The sequence below is a fragment of the Littorina saxatilis genome, linkage group LG15 (genome assembly GCF_037325665.1).
Source record: "Littorina saxatilis isolate snail1 linkage group LG15, US_GU_Lsax_2.0, whole genome shotgun sequence".
In the NCBI taxonomy this organism is placed as follows: domain Eukaryota; kingdom Metazoa; phylum Mollusca; class Gastropoda; order Littorinimorpha; family Littorinidae; genus Littorina; species Littorina saxatilis.
This window is the reverse complement of record NC_090259.1, coordinates 381,200-387,998: the sequence shown is the minus strand read 5'-3', so window position 1 is coordinate 387,998 and position 6,799 is coordinate 381,200.

Sequence of the window (6,799 nt, the reverse complement as noted above, 5' to 3'; positions counted from 1 at the left end):
CCGTTATTTATTGTTTGATATGTTATAACCTGGGAGAAGTCACCCTCGCACCCCGTCCTTAGTTTCTCTTGACCTACCTTTCAAGTATTCTTGAGGACATGACTAGACTACCCGATTGCGCCCATTGCACGGCATAAGAGAGCGCCGTTCCACCCGGCCGATTCCGCTATAGACGTCACGCGTCCAAGGGAGGTAATTTTCGAGCCAGCTGCATTGACTCGGCCAAGAACGCAAACTTTCTTCGATTAAAGGCATTGTAGCATGTCTAAAATCATGGGACTTGTGTTATCAAGCTTTTAAAATCACCAAGTAACTTTTAAGAATACTTTCAGTTACATGCGAACTCATTCTGCTGAACGGATTTTGAGAGCCAGTACCCAACAGCCTTTAAATGCACCTGTTTCCTTTTTTCATGTTCTTTTATGGTTTGCCGATTTTGTTAACATTTTTGCATTCATGATGAAGATTTTATGATGACTGTACAGAAATATACGTCCTCTAGTTTCTAACCTTCAAAAAATTGGGGCTGGGGGTCGGGGGAGAGAGAGAGAGAGAGAGAGAGAGAGAGAGAGAGAGAGAGAGAGAGAGAGAGAGAGAGAGGGAGGGAGGGAGAGACAGACAGACAGACAGAGAGACAGACAGACAGACACAGACAGAGAGGGAGAGACAGAGAGAGAGAAAGAGGGAGAGACAGAGAGAGAGACACAGAGAGGGAGACAGGGGGGAGAGAGGGAGACAGAGAGAGTCAGAGAGAGACAGAGAGAGACAACGTCGAAACTTTGTCAATCATTTCGGTTTTTTCACCTGCATTTTTAGTTTCGTAATATTCTATTCAATTAATGTTCGGTCAAACATAGAGGTTCACTAATTGTGTAAGACGAAAAGAGTATAACATAAATGCATATTGTTTCAAGGAGTTTGCTGAGTTAAATGGATTTGCGAGTGCAAAACTTTCCCTCCCCAAAAAAGACGCGTTACTAACTGACAGTGTTCTCCGGTGATGGCCACGGTCGACTTTGTGTATCTCAAATTTGGTTTTCAACTTTGATGAACACTTTCAGGACTAAAATATTCATCGTAATCAACTCGAAGGTAAGTTGTTTTCATTTGTTCCACATGAGACGTTATCACTTGTTGTACTCCATGTACACATGCACAGATTCCTTGATTGTCGAGACCATGATTGGAAACGGACCGGCCAGAGATGGCGGGTCTTTCCAATAGTCACAATGTCAGCCCTAACTCAGTTCAAGGGATACACATTCTTTTAGACTCAACTTTTGAGTCAGTATAGCGAAACAATGGGTCACAAGCGGTGGAACACAAAGGAAAAACACGTTTCACATAGACGGACGCAACCTTTAGAAAGCTGTTTAATCAGACTAGCTCATTGCATGAGACTGAAAGCGGGGGCGGCCATTGATATCTCAAGTACTTAATTGGGCATTTTACGATCTTGAGGGAGGACGATGTGTCCAGACAAGCTGCTTCAAGTTCAAGTGAATCTGCCCAGCGGACAGTGGTATGAGAAGAATTCAGAACTTGACACATTGGCTCATTACATACTTGACTGTCTTTTGTCGACCTGTTCTGTTACTCACTCAAGTAGGCAGCCGAGATACCCTGCCGGTCACGATTTCATCTTTCGCCTGTGTACATATTTCCCCCTCGACATATACTCAAGACTGAAATGTTGTTTCCTGGTAAAATTAAGAAGTGAAATTATCTATGGACGAAAAGCATGTCAGTTTCTTGCATGTGAAGAAAATTGGTGGTAAAATTTAATAGATTTCAACCCCAAAATCGAATTCTTCGAAAACGTGTACTGAGTGGTTACGTCCCTTGAGTAAGAAGGAAACATTTTAGGATGAATCAAATTTCTAAGTTAAATAAAACAAATTGGTCGGACAAATTTGGCCCCATGAATGTAAGGTACACAAGGTCGCTCATCAGTACTATCGAAGGGTGTTTTTTTTTGTTCAGTGTAGAGTTTATACTAGATCAACGAGGCCGAGAAGCGAAATATCAACACGGCGAAAGATGAAAACGTCACACCGGGGGAGAGAGCGAGACAAAGAGGAGCTATCGGGTGGAGAATGGGGAGTTGATTCGGGGAGGGGGATGGAATAAAGATGAACGTATCAAATTGTTATTTGTAAGGAGGAGAGAGTGAGACAAAGAGGAGCTAGCGGGTAGAGAATGGGGGAGGGGATTCGGGAGGGGGGATTATAATGTATGTATGTGTGTGTGTGTGTGTGTGTGTGTGTGTGTGTGTTTGAGGATTTACCGCAATATGCGTCCAAATAGGACCAACTGGGGTCGTCCGTCGCTATATCGCAGCAATTTGCGGACATCGGCCAAAAAATGCGACTATTTGCGGACGTCCCCAAATAGGCGGTCTTTGGTCCGCAAATTGCTGCAATATAGTGACGGACGTCCGCAAATTGCTGCACCCCACTAAAAATTAATTTGCAAGTTGTCCTCATATTGCTGCGATATAGGTGTGGACAACGAGACCTGTTTCACACAAATTCCAGATCCATTGTAATATCCATTTTCAGATCATACACAGATTTTACACATTTGCAGAGCATCTCTGTATTTAGTGCCAACTGCTCCCAGCGATTTTATGTCGTTTTTAAACTGCTGTAAAATATTAACCAGATACCTGTATAGCACGTCAAAAACAAAAGCAGATTTGCGGAGGAAACTTAATGGCTGTTCGATTAGTGCATAGTTTGTAGTTGCTGTCTTATTTTTACCTCCTCATAAAGTGTGTGATACGGGGTAAGGATGAAGTGACTCTTGATTGCATGCAAACACGCTACAAAAATCGTAAAAATGCATTGTTTTGTTCGAGGTTAAAATAGTCGTTGACGAATTGCATCCCTCTTTATGATCTACCAACGTGTTAAATAATCACATAAGTAAACAAGGTGTCGTTAACTGCAACGTGTGTGTACTACATGTACATACATAAACTAGATTGTTTTCTCTTTTTTTGTGTATAATTATTACCACCGTTATTCTCAAAAGAGCCAGTAAAGAACTTTGTTTGTTAGTTTGTTTCTCTGTTTGTTTCTCTGTCTACGGATTAGACTTGTTTCCCTGGTACTCTGGGGTCAATGTGTGTGTGTCCTTGTAAAATAAAGTTCAGTGCAGTTCAGTTCAGCTCGCGGCGAGAATTGCCTAAGAAACACTAATTCCTCGCCAAACTCGCCAAATCTAGCGTCTAAGAAACGGAGGACTGGCTGAACAAGAGCAGTACAAAACATTGAAAGGAGGAAGGCCCAGCGACTGTGCTCTCTCTGCCTGCTTCCGTGGATTAGGTCAGCACGTTTTTTGCGTGGAATTGCGTTAAGCTACCGCACACACGTAGGCAGTCTCCAGTTATACAGCAACTAGCAGATCGTTATCAAACACACACACACACACACACACACACACACACACACACACACAACTACGCAAGAGGTGTCTTCGTATTCCTAGCTGAAGGAAAGCAAGTTAGAGTGCACACTGTTCAGTTCACCACTCCTTGCACGCATATGAAAGCAGCTGTGTATGGCAATCCGAATGGTGCAAAAGTCCCTTTTAGCTCTTGATGTCTAAATAACACATTATTTAGCTAAATAACGCGTTATTTAGCTAAACAATGCTTTATTTAGCTATATCATGCATTATTTAGCTAAATAATGCATTGTTTAAATTAAACAATGCATTATTTACAGATACAGAAAAAAGAGAGCCCAGAGCACTAAATAATGCATTGTTTAGCATAAATAAGAGATTGTGTTTGTAAATAACTCATTATTTATAAATAATTACGCGTTTTCTCTAAACAATATATTATATGTAAATAAAGTGTTATTTAAATAAATAAAATATTATTTAGATAAATAAAATATTATTTATCTAAATAAAATATTATTTAGATAAATAAAATATTATATGTAAATAAAATATTATTTAGATAAATAAAATATTATTTATCTAAATAAAATATTATTTAGATAAATAATTTATTATTTAGATAAATAATTTATTATTTAGATAAATAATTTATTATTTACTGTTTTTGCCTTGAAATAGTATTATTACACTAAATAATGCTTTATATAGCTATATAATAGGTTTCCGCTATATAATTCATGATTTGGTAAATAATACATTATATACCGTAAATAAAATATTATATACCGTAAACAATTCATTGTTTAGCGCATCGCGAAGCCGTTTTTTCTCTTGTTGTTTTTTTCCACGTGTTTCCGTGGATCCACGAGAGCTCTGTTGATTCTCAAACTGACCAATCAGACAACTAGCATCTGTACACTAATTAAAGTCCCATTGTTGAGTGTGACGAAAACTCGTGGTGACGATTTTAAAACATGTTGGGTCACGCATGGTCCAATCTTACATGGTCCAATCTTACATGGTCCAACCTTACATGGTCCAACCTTACATGGTCCAACCTTACATGGTCCAATCTTACATGTCCAACCTTACATGGGTCAACCTTACATGGTCCAATCTTACATGGTCCAATCTTGCATGGTCCAATCTTACATGGTCCAACCTTGCATGGTCCAACCTTGCATGGTCCAATCTTACATGGTCCAATCTTACATGGTCCAACCTTACATGGTCCAACCTTACATGGTCCAACCTTACATGGTCCAATCTTACATGGTCCAATCTTGCATGGTCCAATCTTACATGGTCCAACCTTGCATGGTCCAACCTTGCATGGTCCAATCTTACATGGTCCAACCTTACATGGTCCAATCTTACATGGTCCAACCTTACATGGTCCAACCTTACATGGTCCAATCTTACATGGTCCAACCTTACATGGTCCAATCTTACATGGTCCAACCTTACATGGTCCAACCTTACATGGTCCAACCTTACATGGTCCAATCTTACATGGTCCAACCTTACATGGTCCAACCTTCCATGGTCCAATCTTACATGGTCCAATCTTGCATGGTCCAATCTTGCATGGTCCAACCTTACATGGTCCAATCTTACATGGTCCAACCTTACATGGTCCAACCTTACATGGTCCAATCTTACATGGTCCAACCTTACATGGTTCAACCTTACATGGTCCAATCTTACATGGTCCAATCTTGCATGGTCCAATCTTACATGGTCCAACCTTGCATGGTCCAACCTTGCATGGTCCAATCTTACATGGTCCAACCTTACATGGTCCAACCTTACATGGTCCAATCTTACATGGTCCAACCTTACATGGTCCAACCTTACATGGTCCAACCTTGCATGGTCCAATCTTACATGGTCCAACCTTACATGGTCCAACCTTACATGGTCCAATCTTACATGGTCCAACCTTACATGGTCCAACCTTACATGGTCCAATCTTACATGGTCCAATCTTACATGGTCCAATCTTGCATGGTCCAATCTTACATGGTCCAACCTTGCATGGTCCAACCTTACATGGTCCAACCTTACATGGTCCAACCTTACATGGTCCAATCTTACATGGTCCAACCTTACATGGTCCAACCTTACATGGTCCAATCTTACATGGTCCAACCTTACATGGTCCAACCTTACATGGTTCAACCTTACATGGTCCAATCTTACATGGTCCAATCTTGCATGGTCCAATCTTACATGGTCCAACCTTGCATGGTCCAACCTTGCATGGTCCAATCTTACATGGTCCAACCTTACATGGTCCAACCTTGCATGGTCCAATCTTACATGGTCCAACCTTACATGGTCCAATCTTGCATGGTCCAACCTTACATGGTCCAATCTTACATGGTCCAACCTTACATGGTTCAACCTTACATGGTCCAATCTTACATGGTCCAATCTTGCATGGTCCAATCTTACATGGTCCAATCTTGCATGGTCCAACCTTACATGGTCCAATCTTACATGGTCCAACCTTACATGGTCCAATCTTACATGGTCCATATATATTATTGGACCATGTAAGATTGGACCATGCAAGGTTGGACCATGTAAGGTTGGACCATGTAAGATTGGACCATGTAAGGTTGGACCATGTAAGGTTGGACCATGTAAGGTTGGACCATGTAAGATTGGACCATGCAAGGTTGGACCATGCAAGATTGGACCATGCAAGATTGGACCATGTAAGATTGGACCATGTAAGGTTGGACCATGTAAGGTTGGACCATGTCAGATTGGACCATGTAAGGTTGGACCATGTAAGGTTGGACCATGTAAGGTTGGACCATGTAAGATGGGACCATGCAAGGTTGGACCATGCAAGGTTGGACCATGTAAGATTGGACCATGCAAGATTGGACCATGTAAGATTGGACCATGTAAGGTTGAACCATGTAAGGTTGGACCATGTAAGATTGGACCATGTAAGATTGGACCATGTAAGGTTGGACCATGTAAGGTTGGACCATGTAAGATTGGACCATGTAAGGTTGGACCATGTAAGGTTGGACCATGTAAGGTTGGACCATGCAAGGTTGGACCATGTAAGATTGGACCATGCAAGATTGGACCATGCAAGATTGGACCATGTAAGATTGGACCATGTAAGGTTGGACCATGTAAGGTTGGACCATGTAAGGTTGGACCATGTAAGATTGGACCATGCAAGGTTGGACCATGTAAGGTTGGACCATGTAAGATTGGACCATGTAAGGTTGGACCATGTAAGGTTGGACCATGTAAGGTTGGACCATGTAAGATTGGACCATGTAAGATTGGACCATGCAAGGTTGGACCATGCAAGGTTGGACCATGTAAGATTGGACCATGTAAGGTTGGACCATGT